A 21,689-nucleotide genomic window follows, 5' to 3' on the forward strand; every position below is an offset into this window, starting at 1 on the left:
TCAGCCCTGGGGAGATGGCAGCCCTTGGGCAGGTCCCCCCAGCCATTACCAGACTAACCTGGCAGGACTGTCTCCTTCCACAGCTCCTTCACCAGTTCTCAGGCACCTCCCAGTAGGACTTCCAGGGCTCACAGCCCTGCTCCTGGAAATAAGAATTGTGGGAACTGTTGGTTTGGCATCTATGCCTCTTTCCTAAACTTGCCAGCAGCTTTTGTTGCCTGCAGTGGCAAAAGTAGCAGGGAGAGGCATCAGAGAAATGTGTCATTGGTCCACTAACAAAAAGTAATTCACTCATTGTTGTTCTCTGGCAGTGATGTACTACCGTGAGTGGCTGCTTTGGTCTCTTCATTGAGGAGAAAAATCATTTTAGCACAGAACAGTGGTGAGATTTTGCAGTTGCTTAGGACTGTCATCTTCAGCATCTGATGATGCTGAATTTATCCAAAGCATCAGTCCTTAAGCCAAAAGCAAAACAAACAACCGTCCATGACAGCGTGGCCTGTCACAGCACGCCTGGGGACCACCTCTACTTCCATTGTAACTCTAGAGATGTGCAGGAAGGACAAACAGCAACCAGAAGAGCAGCACCACCACCTGAGCCTTTTTAGCCATTAGCTGCAGCTGTCAGAGGGTGAGTTCACCATTTTAAGTGCTGTGGGTGTCGTCAAGGCAGTCAGTTCAAAACACTGATGTTTGGGGGCTTCCTTGGTGATTAGGTTTGGATGAAGCAGGTTGCCTTTCAACTCTTATCTTGTTCCTAAGAAGGTTACTGGGAGAAATAAATAAATGCTTATGGCAGTTTTCCCAGTATTTTTCCCCACACCATTCGAAACTAAGTTGCTAATGGGAAGACCGATGCTCTACAACTAGCATTTCACGTGGAATCGCTGGCTTTCTGATTCCAGTGTGGCACTTGGTCCATGGCCGCTCAAGAAGCCTGTGGCAGCTCCAAGCCAAAGCAAGGAATTTAATACTGGGATTATACGGAGGGACCGCATAGATGTGATAACTCTGTGAAGTCTTCAGTTATCACGAGTTACATTAAAAAAAAAGGAGGACTTGATAGAACCCATTTTTCCTCTACAGCCAAATACAGAACTCCTGCAGGAGAAGCCTAGGGTACGAGTCTTGAGCTTCACAAAAAGGACAGGTCCAGTCCTTTGTCCATGGAAGTCGCAGGTGAAATCCTTCTGATCCAGCTTGCTGTAGAACCCTTTGCTAATTGTTCAAAACAACCATCATCCTAACAAAGAAGATCAAGAGGATGTTTTGGATTCTTTTACTTTCTGGAAAGGAAAAACACCATAAATATATTCAGATCTGAGTATGTGTTTTTCAGAGCATGGTCTGAGTGCCACGACCATAGAATCTATGATTCTATGAATGCGCTGATTGCTCATGCAGGCCTCAAAAAAGTTGGCCTTGTGAAGTGGATTTTGCTGTGTTTAGATTGCTTTGAATTGTGTTTGCCATCACATAGAAAGAGATGTTCTCACAAAATGATGTCCTCATAAGTGCTAGTATTCATAAATATCTTGTTTGACTTATGTTTCCAAACTGATGTAAGTGCAGCCTTTATAGTATTCAGAAACATCGCTCACGTAGCAAAATACCTTCCAGGTAGTACAATAGATATTCAGCAGGTATTGACAGCAATCTCCAACAAATAGTTTATTTTGAACTTCTGGAAAGGAACATTAAAAATTAATTTCATTTTCTTCTCAATTATTCAACCCTGATATTTTTCCACTTACTTGCCTCTCTGCTCTCCTGTGCTTACCAGCTTTCCTAGTTTCTCCTTATCATGGGACAAATGTTGAAAAAGTTTTTAAAGATAATTTATCCAGTATGATTCAGACTTTTTTTCTTGTTTTTATGCTTTTGTTCCCAAGAATTCTTGGGCTGCTTTAATTTGCTAGAAAGCTCAAAAAACAGGAAATGACAGTGTGAGCTGCGGAAATTGTACACATTCATGCTACTATCCACGCTGGCAATATCAGCAATGAAGCAACCGTCCATTCGCACAAATATTTGCAACTTATTGTAACTTTTTCCTTTCCTAAGGGAAGGGTCATCTTCAGAATCTGGAACCTTTTTTCACGTGTGTAGGTAAAGATCTGCGCAAAGAGCAACTACTTGGAGCCACAGTCTATGGCTTTATGAACGAATACCAAACTATGGATTATGTGAAACGATATTCAACAGTCCTGAAGAACAGGACAGGCAGGAATGCTCGAGTATGGTTGCTGATAATTTAGGGAGTATAAAATTAATGTGAAAGAAGTTGAATGGATCATTTTAAGCCTGTCTTTTTTTTTGTCTGCTCATTCTTGACTGGCCACATATAAATTACTATAAAAATGAACAATCTTTGATGTGAATTAGGAACAAATTTCTTAATCAAACCAACAAATGACTTGAGAGCCTCCTCATATATCTAGGTCTTGCCAAAAGCTTCTCTCACCTGACGTAGGAAGGTGTCTACATGCATGCTGTGAGCATACTACTCATTGCAGAGTATCTTAGTAGTAAAGGGCCAAATGTTGCAGTCTTAGAGAAATGCAAACTCCAGTAGGAAGCCTGAGAGCTTTTTTCTGAGGGAGAATGTAATGCCCTGGTAATTCCCAAATCTGTTGAGTAGCTGCAGAGCAGACAAAAATCAGTGGCTAGGCTGCGCTGGCAGTGTTTTCTGGGAAGACCTGTGTGCTACACTGCTCGTTGGGCAGCAGTGAGGATTTTGAGCCAGCATCCTTGCAGCATGCTAAGCTGGTGCTGCACCTAAGCGGTAAAAATGGGTCACATCCTCTGTGCCTTCTGTGGGTAGCCTGGAACAAGGATGTGGTTTCTTGTTTTCTGTGCGTGAGCAAGCCTATTTGGCATATCTTCAAGTCTTCCCCATAGTGACAGCTGAAGGATTTGCCCCTAAATTAGCAGTGTTGACGAGAGCCTGCCTGTGTTGTTTTCTAGCTCCCTGGGGAGTTGGTAAGGTAACACCAGGTAACGGATGGGATTGCTTACACAGTGTCATCAGGAACACATTAAAGGGGGTCGTTTAACCTATGGACCAGGTGATGCCTTGCAGAGGGAAGACCCTTTCCCTGCATCTTTCTTGCTGTCATTGATCAGCAGAAGGAAAGCTTAGACTTGAATTCTGTGGGCCTTTCTGTCACAAAAAAAAAAAAAATAAGGGAAGTAGTGTTTTGCTCCAATTAATTAAACAAACCGATATAAATTCCCCGCTTAAATCGTACTTTGCATATCCGTAATCTCTGCACTATGTTTTATGTATACTTTACCCTTGGGTAAAAATTTGTGAGCATATAAATGCTTTCTCATATAATCTTGCTAAAGCACGCTCTTGCCTATAAATATTCATACCACTGCCAAAACATTTGCAAGCTTTCCCCAAAGGTGAAATATGTGTAATGTACTTTGCCTTCTGGGTATAAATATTATCCAATACATTTTGGTTAATATGAATACACTAATTATTCTTGTAACCCTTTTTAAAAGGGTCATCCTCATGATGTGAATTTTTTAAAAATGTAATTACAGTAATTGGATACTTAATCTAATTAAAATTGGCTTTATCTTTAATGGGAATTTTTCTAAAGAGGCAGAATGACAATTGACTTTCTGATAATCACTGTTTTCTTTCAGCTAGAGGATGCATTTAGTACAGTAGGAACCAGAGAACATGGCCTCTTTACTACATGGCAGCCACCTTTAGGGCCAGTTAAACTGTAATTTTACCCATTACCAGGCAAAACTTTCACTTTACTTAGAAATAAAAGTTCTTCATCCTGAATTGATTTCATTGTGGCTCAGGTACAGGTAATTTAGGGAATGTTTATTTTGCTGACTATGATGCAAAGCCTTCCTTAGAGAAGATGCTGTATGGGAGAAAGTGCCAACCTCACAAAACCTACCTCTTTCAGTGGCTGTAGGCACAGTCACATGTATGATGAGCTCCGCTGTCTTCAGGAGGTGCACCTGGATGGACCCCAGCATGCTTGGAGTACCTGGAAATTCTCACTGAGATAACTGAGATTATCTTCTGGTTGTATAATTGGGATCAGCATTTCTAGTGTGCTCTCTAAAGGCATGTTCCTTGCACAGTGTGACTGGCAGGACTGTCACTGTTCAAAAGGTGAAAACTGAGTCCATGTTGCCAGTTATAGAGAGCATCCTTTACTGTGGGAAGCCAAGGAGAGCAAGGCAATGGAAGAGCTGGGAGTTGTGTAAGAACGACACTGGAGGAGTGGATTCATGTTGCTGGCTTCGGATACCTGTGACATACACATTTATGTCTGAGACATATTTGTATTGATCAGTGGGAAATCGGTACTTTTAAACTATAATTCACCTGATCATAGGTGGAGGTCTACTTTCAGATGTGATAGATCACTCTATAATTTCCTTGCTTGCCAATAAAGCGTGCCGGGGGCACCTTGCCCGGAGATTGATGGGCACCCTGTAGATGTGAATATTGAGTCAGATAAATGCCACCAACTGAGAAACGACACAAACCCCTGTCTGTGGAGCGCATCAATTCACTCAGGAAGGGCAAGAGAATACCAGCATTAGAAGCTAGGTGAGGTTTGTAAAGTTTTGCTTTCTGGATCTCTGAAGATTCAGAAACCCAGTTGAAAGCTGGGTTGAAAGAAGTAACAAAATTAAAAAATTACCTTGAGAAAGAGATGAAAATGGAAATCCCCTGGGTAATTTTGAACTGTCATTGTGAAACAGTCATTGTGAAAACAGTTGAAAACAGTAATTTTGAACTGTCATTGTGAAACAGTTCAAAATTGGGAAAGAGCTTCCCTGATGTGCTCAACAAATAAATATCTGGCAAAACAGACAGAAAAGGCAATTCCTGTGAGCAAATATGACTGACCTATCTCTGGTGATGTTACAGACAAGGCACTGTCAGCAAAGACAGTCATTTAATTGGTGTGAGCCCTTTACATATGGTTTGATCCACTTGAGCACGACTAATACCATGACCCAGAGAACACAGCTGCAGATAGAAATATCTAGAAGCAGGTCTGTTATAAAGCTGCTGCACCTTTCAGGGTTTTCGCTTCTAGCAAAAGGCATTACTGGAAGCCAGACAACAGAGAAAGAGCTTCTAAGAAAATCAATCGACTGTTTTGTAGGCTCAGCTTGCCAATCAGTGTGTCCCTCAATAAGCTGGTATGTTTTCACATGACTAAAGACAAAGAGAGATATTTCGTAGAGGAACTAATAATTGTTTACTAAGAAAGGTAATCATCTACATCTACACAGTGTTTGCTAAAAGAAAGAAAGGAAAGAAAGGAAGAAAGGAAGGAAGAAAGGAAGAAAGGAAGGAAGGAAGGAAGAAAGGAAGAGAGGAAGGAAGAAAGGAAGAGAGGAAGGAAGAAAGGAAGAAAGGAAGGAAGAAAGGAAGAAAGGAAGAAAGGAAGAAAGGAAGAGGAAGGAAGGAAGGAAGGAAGGAAGGAAGGAAGGAAGGAAGGAAGGAAGGAAGGAAGGAAGGAAGGAAGGAAGGAAGGAAGGAAGGAAGGAAGGAAGGAAGGAAGGAAGGAAGGAAGGAAGACAAAGAAAGATTGAGTAGACTGGGCCAAATCATCACCTAGTGCAAAGAGGTCCCACTGGTTTTTGAGGTACTTGTACTCAACTGATACCAGTACCAGTCTGAGGAAAGATGCAATTGCCAGAAGAGTCTTTTGGGTTTCAGCCCCTCAGTGTGGTGTCTGCCACAGTGAGACCCACTTGCAGGACAGGTGTGGCAGTGTCCAGTAGACAATCTGTGCCCGTGCCTCTGTAAATGCTCTCTGTGCCTCTCACATCTGCCCAGCTGCTGTGCCTGAGGAGTCTGTCTGAGCTGACAGACCAGAAGCACCATCCTTACAGTTACCATAGGAAGCTATTTTTTTGTGCCCAGGGAGTTTTTGCTGAGCTCAGCCCTCTTGTAGTCTCTAGCAGGCAATCGGCTGATGAACAAAGAGAACAGGCTGTATTCCTGTATTACTTTTTGGGTTGGGGTAGATAAATATGTATCTCATTCTGTTGAACATGATGTAAAGTAGCAGCGACTGCAGAGGAGCTGAGAAAAAGGAGGATGGAGATGATGCTGTGATTGAAATGCTATGTTTCAACACCAACCTGTACATAATACATGTGATAGAAAAGAGGCTTCTAAGAGAGTCATTTATGTATTGAGGAAAAAAATCATTAATTTTGGAGTGAAATTAGCGCTGATGAAAAGAAGCATTTCAGTTAAAAACAGGTACCAGGAAAAGTTGATCATAAAACGAGCACGTAAGTTCAAAACAACATCAGAAGTACCAAGGAAAGCCTCAGGCTTCATTTGACAACTGCTGGTGATCTCAAACTGTGGCTTTCAGCTTATTTAAACATTTGCCATATGGAAAAATTTGATGATGAAAATATTGAAAAGCATGCCATTTCCCATCAGTTTGTTTTACCAAAGTCATATCTTTGTGTAAGTGGAACGATTGGATCAAGAAATGATGACATCATCTGATAGCCTTCATTAAGTTTCAAGCTTCCAGATTGAAATTAAACATGGAGTTAACACTGACCGATTCAATGGGAGCAGGGACTTTTTGTGGCAGAAGACCAGTACAATGATAAGTAAGCAGTCCTGTACCTGAGGCACACTGAGATGTGAATGTGATTAGGTTGTGTTGCTGTTACAGAAAATGTGTTTGCAGGTTTGGCAGTGCTTCAGAAATGTTGTGGGAGGTGAGAGAAGGGAGCATTGTAATGGTCAGCAGCATGAACTGTCACCGAAAATATTCAGCTCTGAAAACGAGCTGAAGATCCTTCTAGTTAGGGTTTTGACTTTGCAGCCACTATTGGCTACTCAGTGCAGAGGAGCTGGGAGGATAATGGCTTGCTAGAAAAATCTGAGCTCTTTGGAAGTAAATTTTTGGATTGTCATAAGAATCCCTGTCCCTATTTACAAGGCCAGTTCAAACTATGCTTCTTGCAGTAGCTCATGACTGAGGAATCTTGGCAAATGCCCATCTGAATGCTTAGGAAAACAGAAGCAATTTGGTTTTGCAATCTGTCCTGGGTAGAAACTCTGCATTACTGATGTTCTCTTGAGATAGGCTCATTGGAAAACTAATATCAAATGTTGCCCTAAGCATGAGAGAAAAGTATTGGTAGCTGAAGGGAATGAAAGGGTTTGGAGGGGGCCTGTCCTCTTTTTGCAGACATACAAATGTTCCTCATCCTTCAGTGGTCCAGTTGCAGAAAAAGACTGCCAAGTAACAGCCTTGGCATGTACATATCCTACAATACCACTGGAAAAGTTTTCATGTCTAAGAGAAAACTTGAAACTTTAAAGAGATCTTGTAGGTTGGGAAGAAAATCCTCCTAGATATTGGTACCAGTGTCAACTGGTTATACTGAATTTATTTAAAAGAAAATAAAATCTTGATGCTATTTCATGATTTTAAAAAGGAAGGACAGTCTGAAGCTACAAAACTTTTAGCAAGTCTATAACAAGGTAAGATATAAAAAATCTTGCTGAGGAGCTTAGGTGTTTCACATAAAAGGAAAATCCTCAACAGACCAGATCCGACTTTTGCTTTGACCACACTCAAAAAAGTGCCACTTTCCACAATCCTACCATCCATAGGATTATTTCCAAGAGCAGTGTGACACTGTGCACAGTAAGAAATGAACAGGCTGCACTACAGAGTCCTAGTGGCTTCATTTGCAGCGGCTCTGGTATCCTGTGTGCATCACAGGCAGAAAAGAAGATTTCAATGCAAAGCTTTAGTGAAAGGCTGTGCAATTTCTAGATGTCCATGAGGCGGGCATCCCTGCAGCATACGGAGCGCGATGTGAGGGGGAAGCATTCCGCTGGAGCTGTGTGCGGCTGGCTGACCGAGCAGCCAACGTAGCCGTATTCCAGCACTGCGGAGACGGGAATGGGACCAGCTGAGGCAGGTGCAGGAGTAATGGGTCTCCATTACAGCAGAGTGTGGAAAATAAAGCAGCAGAGAGACAGTAAGTGTAAGAGGAATTTGGGTAGAAAAACCCCTTGGTTTTGATTGGAAGTATGAAAATACCCTGAAAACAAGGCCTGGTAAAATTGAAAGTAATTAGACTTGCATTCTAATTGGGGGGGTGGGTTGTAAAATGCGTGGTCTTACAGGTTACCTGGTAAGTGCAAGTAAGGAAGGATTTCATCTTTCGTAGTTAAATGCGATTCCATAATTTGAGGCAGCGGGAAGGAACTGTTTCGCTGAAACAAGAGCAGCCTTCCCCCAGCCCTGTCACTATGCAAACAGAAAAAGCATCTTGAAGTAGCTGGGCCTGGAGGGGAATTTCAGCCCTGCTTGCGAGATCACCCTGCTGAGCAGCCTCGTGCTTCACCCGTCTGTCTCCTGAGGAAGGGCAGCCCCACGCGACACATGAGTGCCCATCTCCCACACAGTTCTAGAAAAGAGAGCTGAGGCAGAGAGAAGAGTCCTCCTCCGCTGAGGGCAAAGCCATGGCTTCATCCTCCAGCTGGTCTTGGACCCAGGCTGGGAAGAGCATGAGGGGCTCTCGCTACAATTCCTTTTCAGGCTGAAGGGCGTATGTAGCACCCAGAGGTCCAAGCTAATTGATGGAGAAGTTGGTATTGGGAAAGAGGACAAGTGGGGATAGGGACAAACATAAAATCTGAGTAACAAAGCTAACACAGCACCTAGAGACATGGGAGGTGTATTTGGAGCTGAGGGAGATCCCTCTGTGGCAGCCAGGACCACTGCTTAGTAAGTTGGTAAGGATGGTCAACGCTAATTATCACAGGGTAGCTCAGGAAAGGTCAAGGAAACAGACCAAACAAAAAAAAAACCCCAAACCAATACCATCTCCTTTCAGATGAAAACTACAATGCAAACCTCTTTAATGCTAAAATCCCCAAATCCAACAGTATCTATTTCTGGGTTACTGACTGCTTGGGGACATTGAGCAAATAATACTGCACCATTTCTTGGTCAGCAATTCATGATGTGTTTAGGAAACATGTGTAAGGAAACACCATACCACTGGAGCACCTAGCTGTTCTCGCCATCTCCTTAAACCACAACACTCCAAACACCACACATCCATTCTTGTTCCTCAGCAAAATCCTTTGATAACGAAGAGCCGTGCAGCCATTTCTAACATTGAAGCCAAGTATCTCAGCAACTCTCAACCCCTTGAATTTAAGAGGTTGATGGCTTTTGTACTTAACCTCTTGCTCTTGAAAAGTTTCTTTCATCTCAGGGTGAAAAATTCAGAGGCACAACTTCTTTTTTTCCAGGAGATGGCAGTGCCACTACAGCAAATAGCTGAGCAGTTGAGCTCCTAAGGTGACTGTTCTGTAATTTGCCAGCTCAGAACTCATATATAATAAGTTTTGATTTTTTTTAAATAGATGATCAGATAATTATACTTCAATGACTGTCAAAAGCAATAATGATAGCACTCATTACAACTTTAAAGTGTGTCTGGTTTCCCAAGGGCTCACAACAAACGTTAATTCATCTGAATGGAAACAGGAGACATAATTAGGCTGTAACTCATTTCTATCACATGCAGTATATGCTATAATTAATTTTTGCTTTGCGTGTTCGCACTGGATGTTGAACTGCCCACCGAATACTCATCTCCTATGCCCCTACCTGGGCCAAGTGCTGGTGTTGCAAGAGTTGCAGTAGCAGGCGAGTAGATGGCAACCGCTGGATTCAATCTGAGGAAATGGCACAGCACATCTGGCAGCACCTGGCAGATCTGAAGTATAAAGCAGGCAAATAAACGTACTGAAAATTAATAGGGAACACAGCACTGCACCAGATGCAGCAGTATGCTAACTACATTGCTAAATAGATTGCAATATGCTAACTAGACCGTCTAAAATATATTCTTGCTTTCATGAACTGTGTGAGCTGATGCCTTTAAGTTCAGGTTGAGCTTGATTTCTGATTATTTTTGTCACATCATATTTCAAGGATTTTTTGTTATGATTACATGTGATTTACTAAAAATAACAGATCAATGAAAAGATGCAGAACTGACTGTGCTTCTCTTTCCATTCATTTCTTATATTTTCCTAAGTCTTTCATTACAAAAAAGGGCTCTATTCACACTAAAAAGGCTACCTACCAGTTCAGTGTGAAGAAGGCAAGCAAAGAGTTATTCTACACCCTGCTAACATATTCATATAAAACTCATCCAATTTTGTTAAGACCTTTTGTGGAGAATCAAAAGTTAGCGAAGATTGTGTTGTAATTCCTCTTCCTGACCTGAAAGTCACACAGCTGGATTCAAGTAGGCCAGAAATGTGTGCTTTGTAGAAACACCTTGTGGTTGGGTTTTTTTTTGAAGCTCTGAAAGTTTATACTGCTGACCCTGCCCTCTGTACCGACAACCGAGGCTCTAGTAGGAACTCGTGGCAGAAGACAATTTGTTGCAACTGTCAAATAGTCAGCGGAAGGAAAGATCCACCTTGTTTCATCAATGTCAGCCTCTACAAAACGTTTTCCTTGTAATGGGGCAAAAGTTGCGTCCTGCTCATTAGAGCCGAAATATTCTAGTTCTGTGGGACACAATCAAAATTTAAATACCCTGGGGGAAAATAATTTGCTGCTTGATCCAACAGCACCTTTTGAAGTCAGTGTGAAAATGTTCATGAGCATCAATAAGATTCAGATTATATCATTGTTTCATAGTCAGCCGTGATATAACATAATTGGCTGGTCAAGTCATAGGAATTCATGGAAAACCGTGTCAACAGCGATGTCATTTGTTGTAGCAGCAGCAGCACCCCAATGCTCTTTACAGCATTACAAGCGTGCACGTTAAATAATTTGCATCCCTCCTAGATGGTGCTAAACCCTGTCCTGTACTACATGGGAACATGTTGCAAAACACTGCACATTTCGCTGATGGGTGCTGGTAGAAGGGAGTGTAGCATTTGTGATACTGGAAATAACTAATATATGAGAAGGAAATGCAAGGATTGCATACAAATATTTTATATATCAGTTACTTCTAATGCTCGGTGTTAATGATGATGGTCAAGTAACTGGTAAGGGTACTTTTCATTACATACGTGATAAAAACATCAGGAAATTAATGTGTGTTGTGGAGAATCTCACTGTTGTTTATGCCTTCCAATTTATTCCATAGACTTTATGACAAAACACCTAAGGTATTTAAATAATAACTTTTTAAATATAACATTTCACTTATTAAATTTTGCATCGGATGAATAGGACAGGTCAAAACTAAGAACTAATCAAAAAGGAGCTCAGGTCCTATGACTGATAAACACCATGTTAGGAAAAAGAAAAATATAAATCATACTGATTTCTGCCTAAGCAGCGCTCCAACCAGCCTCGTGAAGTCCGTCGTATGACTACGCTGACGGGTAAGAAGATGGCTAAGCAGGGCTTGAAAACTGCAAGTCAGTAGAGCGTCCTTGTTTTATATCCACTCAGGGTTTAAGCCAGTGCTTGTATGACATGCTGTCATTTAATGCAAGCAAAGCCAACGCAGGTGTCAGGGACCATATAGTTCAGGGATGTTGCTCTGTACATGTGAACAACAATGAGCTAGTACTGGAGCGTATTTCGGTGCGATAACTAAACAGGCTAGGTACGAGTGGAGTGTGAGGCATCAAAACTAGCCAAAAGAGCACAGCAAATTTCTGTCACATGTGGGAAACAGCCAAATATCAGGGGTAAAACACTTCTTGTGCACATAGAATCGTAGAATGGTTTGGGTTGGAAGGGACCTCAAAGATCATCTAGTTCCAACCCCCCTGCCATGAGCAGGGAAACCCTCCACTACACCAGGTTGCCCAAAGCCTCATCCAACCTGGCCTTGAACACTTCCAGGGGTGGGGCACCTACAACTTCTCTGGGTAACCTGTTCCAGTGCCTCACCACCCTCTGAGTGAAAAATTTCTTCCTTATTTCTAATCTAAATCTGCCCTCTTTCAGTTTAAAGCCATTACACCTTGTCCTATCACTACTAGATAAGATCACCCCGGAGCCTGGCTGAACAGCCCCGACTCTCTCAGCCTGCCTTCATAGGAGAGGTGTTCCAGCCTTCGGATTATCTTCGTGGCCTTCCTCTGGACCCACTCCAGCAGCTCCATGTCCTTCTTGTGTTGGGGACTCCAGAGCTGAACACAATATTCCAGATGGGATCTCACGAGAGCAGAGTAGAGGGGCAGAATCACCTCCCTCGACCTGCTGGCCACGCTTCTTTGGATGCAGCCCAGGATACGGTTGGCTTTCTGGGCTACCAGCGCACATTGCTGGCTCATGTTGAGCTTCTCATCCACCAGCACTCCCAAGTCCTTTTCCTCAGGGCTGATCTCAATCCATTCTCCACCCAGCCTGTACTTGTGCTTGGGATTGCCCCGACCCATGTGCAGGACCTTGCACTTGGCCTTGTTGAACTTCATGAGGTTCTCACAGGCCCACCTCTCCAGCCTGTCAAGGTCCCTCTGGATGGCATCCCTTCCCTCCAGCGTGTCCACAACACCACACAGCTTGGTGTTATCTGCAAACTTGCTGAGGGTGCACTCGATCCCACTGTCCATGTCACCAACAAAGATGTTAAATAGCACTAGCCCCAGGAACAGGTGCTCTCTCAGGTGACCTCTGAGGAACACCACTTGTCACTGGCCTCCACTTGGACGTTGAACCATTGACCACAAATCTTTGAGTGTGACCATCCAGCCAATTCCTTATCCATTGAGTTGTCCATTCATCAAGACCATCTCTTTCCAGTTTAGAGACAAGGATGTCATGTGGGACAGTATCAAATGCTTTGGATAAGTCCAGGTAGACAATGTCAGTTGCTCTTCCCCTATCCATCAATGCTGTAGCCTCATTGTAGAAGGCCACCAAATTAGGCAGGCAGGATTTGCCCTTAGTGAAGCCATGTTGGCTGTCAGCAATCACCTCCTTATTTTCTATGTGCCTTAGCATAGTCGCCAGGAGGATACACAAGTGCACAGACCATAAAACTCCAAGCAGATCCTGTAGGAACCCTCCTCCCAAAAATGACAGAGCTGGAAGAAAACTAGAAGAATAAGACTGATAGGGTGTTCATAGTCATCCACTGTCACCAAGGTAATTTTCAGAAGTGAAGCCCTACACCATTGAAGGCACGGGCACCTCCCACACAAGTTCAAGTGCAGCTTACCCTGGGGTGGGATTCAAATGCCATTCTTCTCATATGAAAAATGCATGGGCAGCCCACCTCCATTCAGCACATCCATCCCTCTGCAGCACCAGGTAGGACTAGTCACCAGAAGACAGGCAGATCAAAGAGCAGAACATCAACCAGGGTCATTTGTTCTTTCTGGGGCAGTTACTTACTTTCCATGTATCTTTACTTAAGCCATTCAACCTCTCTGTGATTTTTTTTTTTCTGCTTCATTGGGCTCCTCCAGTTGCTACCAGGACTTCAGCTATGGTCCCTGTTTTATATGTTTAGAGCTTGGTTGAGGCCTCTGGGCACAAGAGTAATGCTACTGCTGGCAGATGATTCCTGCAAATGAGAAAAAGAACAACAACATGAGTATGTCTTGCTGTAGAAAGTCCCACTCTCAGAAACCGTAAGAGGAGGAGACAGCCTCAAAGAGAGACACTGCAGCTGCAACAACATCGAGAGGAAGGAAGAATTGAGGGCTTGGCGAAAAGGGTAGAAATGATAGCCTATGATTTTCAATGGTAAAGGCTGAGAAGACGTTCAAGTGTAAATAATCTTTGGATGTGCAGCTGTAGGGACAGCTAATACGGAGTTCCTATTAAAAATTTCTCAGGAGATCTTGTAAGATTAAGTAAAATTAGCCCGAAGGCCCAAATTCTACCTGCAAATCAGACGTCATCCGCTGAAATTAAAAGGCCTCCGAAGAGCATGAGATCAGACCAGCTGCATGATCTGACAATCACTTCATGCTTGTCCTCCCCACCCAGCCTCCCCGGTCTGCTCGGCCCCAGTCCTGGTCCCGGCCACCGTGACAGCTGACTCTCAAGCTTGTGGTTCTGCTCACGAACGTGGTTACGCTTTGAAAAATGCATCGAGAAAAGGCAGTTAGCTCATCCCATGAGGATCAAGGCTTGCACTGGAGGAGGAGGAGAATGAATGGAGAAAGAAGAGAATGCTTGAATAGTTATTAACGAGTATGAGTTGATACTGCAGGTTTTCCTTACTTTCCCTAGTCATCCCCGTTACTTCCTCTGGCTGTGCAGCAGCCCATTGCCTTGTGCCGCAGCCTGCTTTTCAGGGCTACAGTGATGAGAGGCTTGTCCCAACTGCAAACAGATAACTGGTGGAACCGCTGCTGAACGGGGGGCAGGAGATCTGCAAGCCATGGCTTCATGGCATGCCCAGTTCATCCAACGCATCGGCCAAACCTTTTATGCCTGTCGTTACTGCCTGCGTTTGGCAAGCCCCAGGCCTTGCCAAGTACCTGCACCTGCATGTAATTTCCCAGGAGTTGCTGGCGTTGCTGGTGCAGCTTGGAGCTCAGCAGCCTTGCTGCTGGTCCATTAACTCCGAGAGATGTTTATTATGAAGCTAAAATTTATTCAACCGAATCTCACAACGGATAGAAAATGTAAGATAAATATTAGGGCTGCACTTGGTGGAAACAGTAAAGGATATGCGGTTTACCAGGGTAGATGTGAATGCTGGTTGAGCTGTTGTGGGGGGAGACCTTACTACACTGCTACAAAGCGGAGCTTTAAGCAGACTTTTCCTTCTTAAGATACTTAAGAATATTTCTGTGCCAAACTTCCTTTTTTTTTTTTTTCTTAGAAGGACTAAAAATTAGTACCTTTTCCTCTTAGTAACAGATTAGTCATCTGATAGTCTGTAGGGCAGATGAGTGGTTGAAAATACCCACATGCTTTCAGATGGTAACTTGAGCCGGTCCTCTGGTGCAGATCTTCAAAGTTAGGTAATGTCCAACTCCCGATAAAAAAATTACACCAGTGGGAGTTGCCCACCCATGCTCCAGCCATTGGAAACGCCGTAACCAGTTAAAGGCAGGTGCCACAACCCTTTGAGGACCAAAACCTTAAGGCCAGATTTTAAACACTACTGATGTGCATTGCTAATTTTCAGAGCACCCAGGGCAGTCCTGCGCTGGCTCTTTCAAGCCACCTTGGTGGGGCCATACCACTCAGGGACACCGGCAGGACTCACCCCCATGGACACAGACAGTGACCAGATGTGCCAGCACTCATGAAGCTGTGTGATCTGAGGTCGAAGCTGAGTCTTGAAATCTTACCAGAAATCAGTGGGATTTAGGCTAAGAGGGGGCTTGTGCATTTGAGGACATTCAGGTGCCTCAAGGTCGTTAGGGCTCAGGATGTACCTGTGCATGGATCCATCCCGCTGCACTAGCAGGTAGTCCAAGATGTGGTGTAGCTTCTCCAGGAGTGCATCTGTACACATCCATCATCAATAAGGGGCAGTTTATAGATCGAAACGGAGGATAATGGGAGGACAGTAATTTAAATCATAGTACTTAATTGGACGCAAGGGTTCCTAACATCCTCTTACTTTCACTGATATTCTTAACATTGATTTTATCAATAGTCCACGATCTATAAAATTGCTTCATATCAGCTCATTAGTTAATTAATTAAGAGGGGGAAGAGGGGAAAAACAATTAAGCCAAAAGTAGATGGCGGATCCAAACTTCTCCTTGAGTGAAAGGAGCAGCTCTGCCTCTGGTGCAGCAGAGCTAATTCCCCCTGGCCTGCCTGTTTTTCAAGTTATGTATTTACAGCAATGCAGCTTTGCAAAGTACAACTAAGGAAGAGATGAGGTCACCACACCAGGACCAGCCCTTCTTGTCTTTTTGAGACTTTATCTTTAGGGGCAAAGAAGTTCCCTGGGTGAACCGCAGCTCAGAGCTGCAGCCGGCAGAACTGTGGCTGAACAAGAGAAACTACAGAATTAAAATTAATAAATATGCATCAGTTTTCTAAAACCCCTCTAAATAGCTGAATGAGTATACTAAGAAATGGGATATAAAGTTAATTTTTCTATGAGAATGAATATCTCAGCTAAACCAGAGGAGAAAAACGTTAGTTATAACTACCCGGACAAGCACTCTAAGCTGGATTTAGTGAATGTCTTCTGTATGACTGTTTTTGGTGAGAATGAAATACCACATATTTTTCCTACATTATGCAAGAATTAGGTGAACTGAATGTTTCTGATTACCCAACAAACATAAAGTCATTTCAAGCCACGACATTTTGCTTCTAAAATAAGTGTAGAATGGACAGAAGGTCATTTAATGTAGCTCAACTGATGTGCAATAACTCTCTAAGTGATGGTCTGTCTGTACCTGAGGTCATCCCATTTATTTACAAGTAAGGTTAGGTAGGTCTGTTCCCTATTTTTTTTTTTGTTTGGTTTGGTTTTGTTTAATTTTCTTTTCTTTTTTTTTTTCTCCTTCTTTTCTGGTTAAAGTGGGGCAGGAAACAGAGGAAAGCTCCTACTCCAATCCAGGGTTTTTATCACACAGCAGTCTTCCCTTTTACAGTCCAGTGAGCCAAAATTTGATCTATTCTCTATCATTAGCATCATCTACAGAGCAAACCAATCACACTTTTTCCCTAACACTGGCAAACGGATGGTTTCATTTTCCTCATCTGGGATCTCCACGCAGGGCTGGAGATCCCTCCACCCAGCCCATTTCGGTCTTCAGCTTCTGCATGTGATATATATAAAAGTATCTTTACCACTGACGAAAACATGATCACCCCACTAAAGGGAACAATGTGAACTGTAGATTTGCAGCCTTTCAATTCATTATCTACAGAGAAACCCAAACTCCAGTGTTTGCTTCATGCTGATTATCCTTCAGGGGATATAAAAAAAAGTATCAATTTTTCTTTTACCCTCATTTCCCCACCACTTCTATGCAGGCAATCTATAGACTCTGTTACACGACTTTTTCCTCCTGTTGAAGACAAAAGTGAGGATTTTTTGCAGCCACAAACTGTTACAACCACAACTGTTTGTCTCATTTCTCCCCCCAGCCTACACTTACCCCTCTGGTTTCGTGTGACGATTTCTTGCTAAAGAGAGTATTTTCCATTAGAGGAGAAGAAAGGGGGGAGTACTAAACAAACTCCAGTGGCTGTATTCAAAGTGTAATGCTTCTTATCACAAATAATTTAAAAAATGCAAGAACCCCAATTTGCAGCTAGGAGGCCCACTTGAGGGATCAGTTAAAATTTACTTCTTTATACGCATGCCAACTTTGACTTCAAAAAGACTTTATTCCCAAGGATAAACAACCCAATATTTGTGTAATATAATTAAGTGAAGGCATCTTTAAATGTCATACCAGCTTGTGCCATGCTTTAAATTGTTATGCATCAACAGAATTTAACGAGATGGCCAAGGATCCTGCTTCCTGCGTGAATGCGATAAGCCACAAATACTGTATAGCTCTTTAATAGATTGCCAAAATAAAGCATTTTGTATGCAAATTATTCATGGAGTGGCAAAGCTAATATAGTGCCAAAATTACGCCCACTGGTCCTCTGCAATTAGTAGTTAAGTTGAAGTATCTTCAAACTGCAGAATTTCTTTCAGTGTCTCCCAATACTTGAAACATCTTTTCATTTACGAAAATAGGAAATAGCAGCTTTTATTTTACTTTTAAGGTTTAGGGTATGCGCGTGCTATAGCAGAGAGGTGGTGAGCGGGATCTAATCAGAATAATTGCACATAGGCTACCCAGGAAATAACTATAAAAGTCCAGTGACTTGCAAGAAAGTTGAAGGAAAAAGAAAAAAATTGATTCCCCCCTCCCCAGCCCGTGCCCCTAAAATAAAGTATGTGAGCCCTGTGAAGTCGGACTGAAAAAGCAAACTGAAAAAAAAACCACAGCAAAACTGAAGTGAAAATACAAACATCTGGCTGACGGCTTGGAAGGGCCAACAGTGCCCCCCATGTACAGCATCTTCTTGTCTCCTCCAGAAATCTCCCTGTCCAAGAAACACCCACATCCTCCTGACAACTCCGGGAGAAAACATCCTCTGGACGCACCAGGCAGAGGAGCCACCACCATGAAAGACCGACACCTGTAAATCATTTAACCTATAGCTTCACTGGGAAGAAATCACCCGACATGTTCTTTTCCAGCAGATTCAGGGATAAGCCATCCATAACCAGGAGCCTCTAGTTCCAGGTTGAGTACACAAATAACTGACAACCAAGTCACATAGGAAATACTTGCAAAATTCTCAATTTTACCTTTTGAGTAAATGTATTTTCCCCTGAACACTGACAACAGGGAACCTTTGCAAGGGAGAGAAAGGGAGGAAGAAGGAAAGAAAAAGGATTTCCCCGTCTCCACGTTAACAGTGAAAAACCTCTTTCCCTCATCTTCAACTCTCCGAGATCATCTCCCAGACAAACCTAGGGCTGGTGAGGGAGGCGTGCAAAGGAGGGAAAAGAAGACTTGCTGCTTGATAGAGAAGTTTTTGGAGAAACTTTGAACGCTTGAATTAGGCAACTGCAAAGTATTCAGGCAACTTTTAGCCTCTTTGGTGTGACTTACAACAGTGCATGGGGATGAAGCATGGTGAAGAAGTAGCGGGGCAGGCAGGTCCTGTAGATCACGTCCCCATTCTGTGGAGTTAACATCAACTGTATTTTTCATTTACAACCTAATCTTCAGAAGAGTATGGTAGACGTCAGGGGCCTGGGACAGTGATTTAAGGAGTCTGTGTCAAACCGCTTGGACCTAGATGCCTTTCTAAGCTAACCCGCAGGATTTACTACCGGCTAAACAACAAATGTAATTTTGGTCACAAACTCTTTTATGAAATGTTGTGGAATACCATAAACAATGATATTCAGTCCAGTGAACTCCAAAAGTTGTCAGCTACAGCTTTCTCTTAACCTAGAGGGAGCAGCGGAGAGACCCAAACCCAACAACCCCCTCTTCTGTACTTCGGTATCAAGGGGAGAAACGGATAGCAGGTCTCACAGCAGAAAACAGCAGTCCCTTAGGAAACCAAATGAAAATAAAAGCAGCTACCACCATTAACAATATAGATCTCACATTTTGTCCCTTTTTTATAGAGATGCTGGTTTAAATGTGTCCTTTTTGATAGCCGTGTGGGTTTAACTGTCCACCCTGGCGAGGTGAGCATTACCGCGGGGTCTCTGCCGGACAAGATCTGGTGGAAGGCATGGAGAGCACGCTGCCCTGGCACCTCCACAACAGCAGCCCTGGCACCGTGGGGAGGATTTGCTGTATGCTATTGGTCTGGGTCCCACACTGACAACTTGTCATTGATTTTGTTCAAAAAAAAAAAAAAAAACACACCAAAAAAACGGCAACCAATAAAAATCAATCTTCTGATGCTCGGCTGCCTTAAATACCAGTAGAGCAAACAAACAGCCCTAAACAATACAGCAGAACCCATATATCAATTACCCTAAATGCTCAAGCATTTTTACTTCACAGCCTGCAACATCTGACTGTGGTACCCGCACCCGCTGCGCCGCGGCGATAATGGTGCCGCATTGTTCCTGGGCGCCTGGCGCCAGATAAGGGCTGCCTGTGCTTCCATGATAAAGAAAGTGGGCAGACTTAACATTGTGATTGGAAAATTTCTTGGGTCTCAGAAAAAGGTTCTATTAAGCCCACTGACCCCAATTGAATATTAATTAGCTAATTAACAGATTTATTGTTCCACGCAATTTCTGGAGAGGCAATTTTTTTTCAAGTGCCATTATTTTTTTAAATTATTTTTTGCATTGTGTATAATTGAATCTTTGCAGCTGCCAGCATCTTCTGCATGATTTGGCAAAAAAAAGAAAGAAAAGGCACTTATAGCTTCCCCTTTTTTTTTCCAGACCTAAATGTTTCCAATGGCTCTAGCGAGTGTTTGGGGGTGGGGGAGAAAGGGAGGGAGAAAGAGGCAGCTGATTTATGTCACATTCTACAGATTTATTTATTCTTCAAAGCTTAACTTAAAAACGTCCACACTTTTTTCCACCTATTATGATGCACTGGTCTGTCTTTTAGCCTGAGGTTACTATACAGTGCTCTGTTCTTCCTAGGAAAGACACTGAGGTCTGGGCCCTGCCCCTCTCTAGACATCCTTTTAAGTGTTGCATATCTTTCTTCTCGTCTTGCCTATTTGCTCCTGCTCTTTTCTGCCATGCAGCTACTTTCTGCCCAGCTAGGGAGGGCAGGGGACTCTGGTGAGCCGGTCTCTGCCCTTCCTGCAGGAGGGTCCCTTGCATGGACTGACATGGTTCATGTTTTTTTTGCAAAGCATTTTTCTAAATACTGGGTTATTAGTAAAGAGAGGCGAGATGATATTTTACCATATGGATGATTTCTGACTGTTTCAAAGCAATTTATTTGGCACAGACCACTCCAAGAGCTTCACGCTCGAGTGAGCAAGGGCCTGTGGCGGTCTGTCGTACGATGCTGTTACTAGGGCGGGCGGTTCGTTGCGGATTTCTTACAAATCGTTTATGGTATCGTATCTTTTCCTAAAGAACCAGATTGTCTCTTAAATAAATGGTGGTGTTTTCGCAATTGCTGTCCAAAGGCACTAATGTAAGCACTCTTTAAAGTTCCAGAATTAAAAATCAAGATATTCTTACGATGTTACAAGCTGTAGTGGGAAATGTCAACACAGAACATCATTATCCCATTAAAAGTAGAAAAGACAGAAATAATCTTGCATTAGAGAACAGAAAACACACAATGTGTGAGGTGCAAGAGAGCGTGCAGATCTCTTAAGTCCATACACCTGGGCTTAGGGCTACTGCTTGTGTCCAAATCCAGGATTTGCATAATCTGCTATAGCAACTGTGGCTCAAAACTGAGACCTGGATCCTCTAACAGTGCGTATCTTCCTTCTCCGACCATCATGCAAACGCACCATGACAGCTGTATATTTAAAGTATTGTTAAAAGTAATAAAAAGAAGCCTCCCGCAGAGGCCTGTAAAAAGGTCTTTGGCATCTCCAAAAGAGAAATTGCATTTGCCTCTTCCCCCATGGACAGAGGAGACTATGGGAGGGACAAGCTTGTACCTGCCACCGCTGGAGGTCAGTCCAAAGATGGTGAATGCTCACAGATAGTTCCTGCTTAGTTTCCTCCTCAGACAGATGATTTTTCTGTTCTTTTTCTTTTTTTTTTTTTTTAATAAAGCTGCCAGTGTTCAATGAAATAATTCATTCGTAGCTTCTAAGCAATTCATATTTCCACAGCTCACAGTCATGTTTGGAAACCTGTGAAACAAGTCCTCAATGACTCAAGACACTTTGTGGATCCACAGAAATGCTGGGCTGCCAAATTAAATGAGTCAAAATGCATTATTGATTATCATTTTCAACCATTACAGGCGATGCTGGTGCAGATTATGTACTATACTGCACAGGGACGTAAAAAATCCAGCTTGTAACCCCATTTCTGAAGGGTAGACAGGCACTTTCACTCAATGTCCAGAACTAAGTTGAACGACCAAGAAGATGACAAGCAACCAGAGGCAGCTCTGGGCCCTGGATAAATTTGGATCCAACCTGCAGTTTTATCAGTCACGAGGAGCAGAAGTGTTGGTTATCTGGATTCTTTTGTTCATCACAGAGCTATAACTGAACTGAAATACTCAA

The sequence above is a fragment of the Tauraco erythrolophus genome, chromosome 6 (genome assembly GCF_009769465.1).
Source record: "Tauraco erythrolophus isolate bTauEry1 chromosome 6, bTauEry1.pri, whole genome shotgun sequence".
In the NCBI taxonomy this organism is placed as follows: Eukaryota; Metazoa; Chordata; class Aves; order Musophagiformes; family Musophagidae; genus Tauraco; species Tauraco erythrolophus.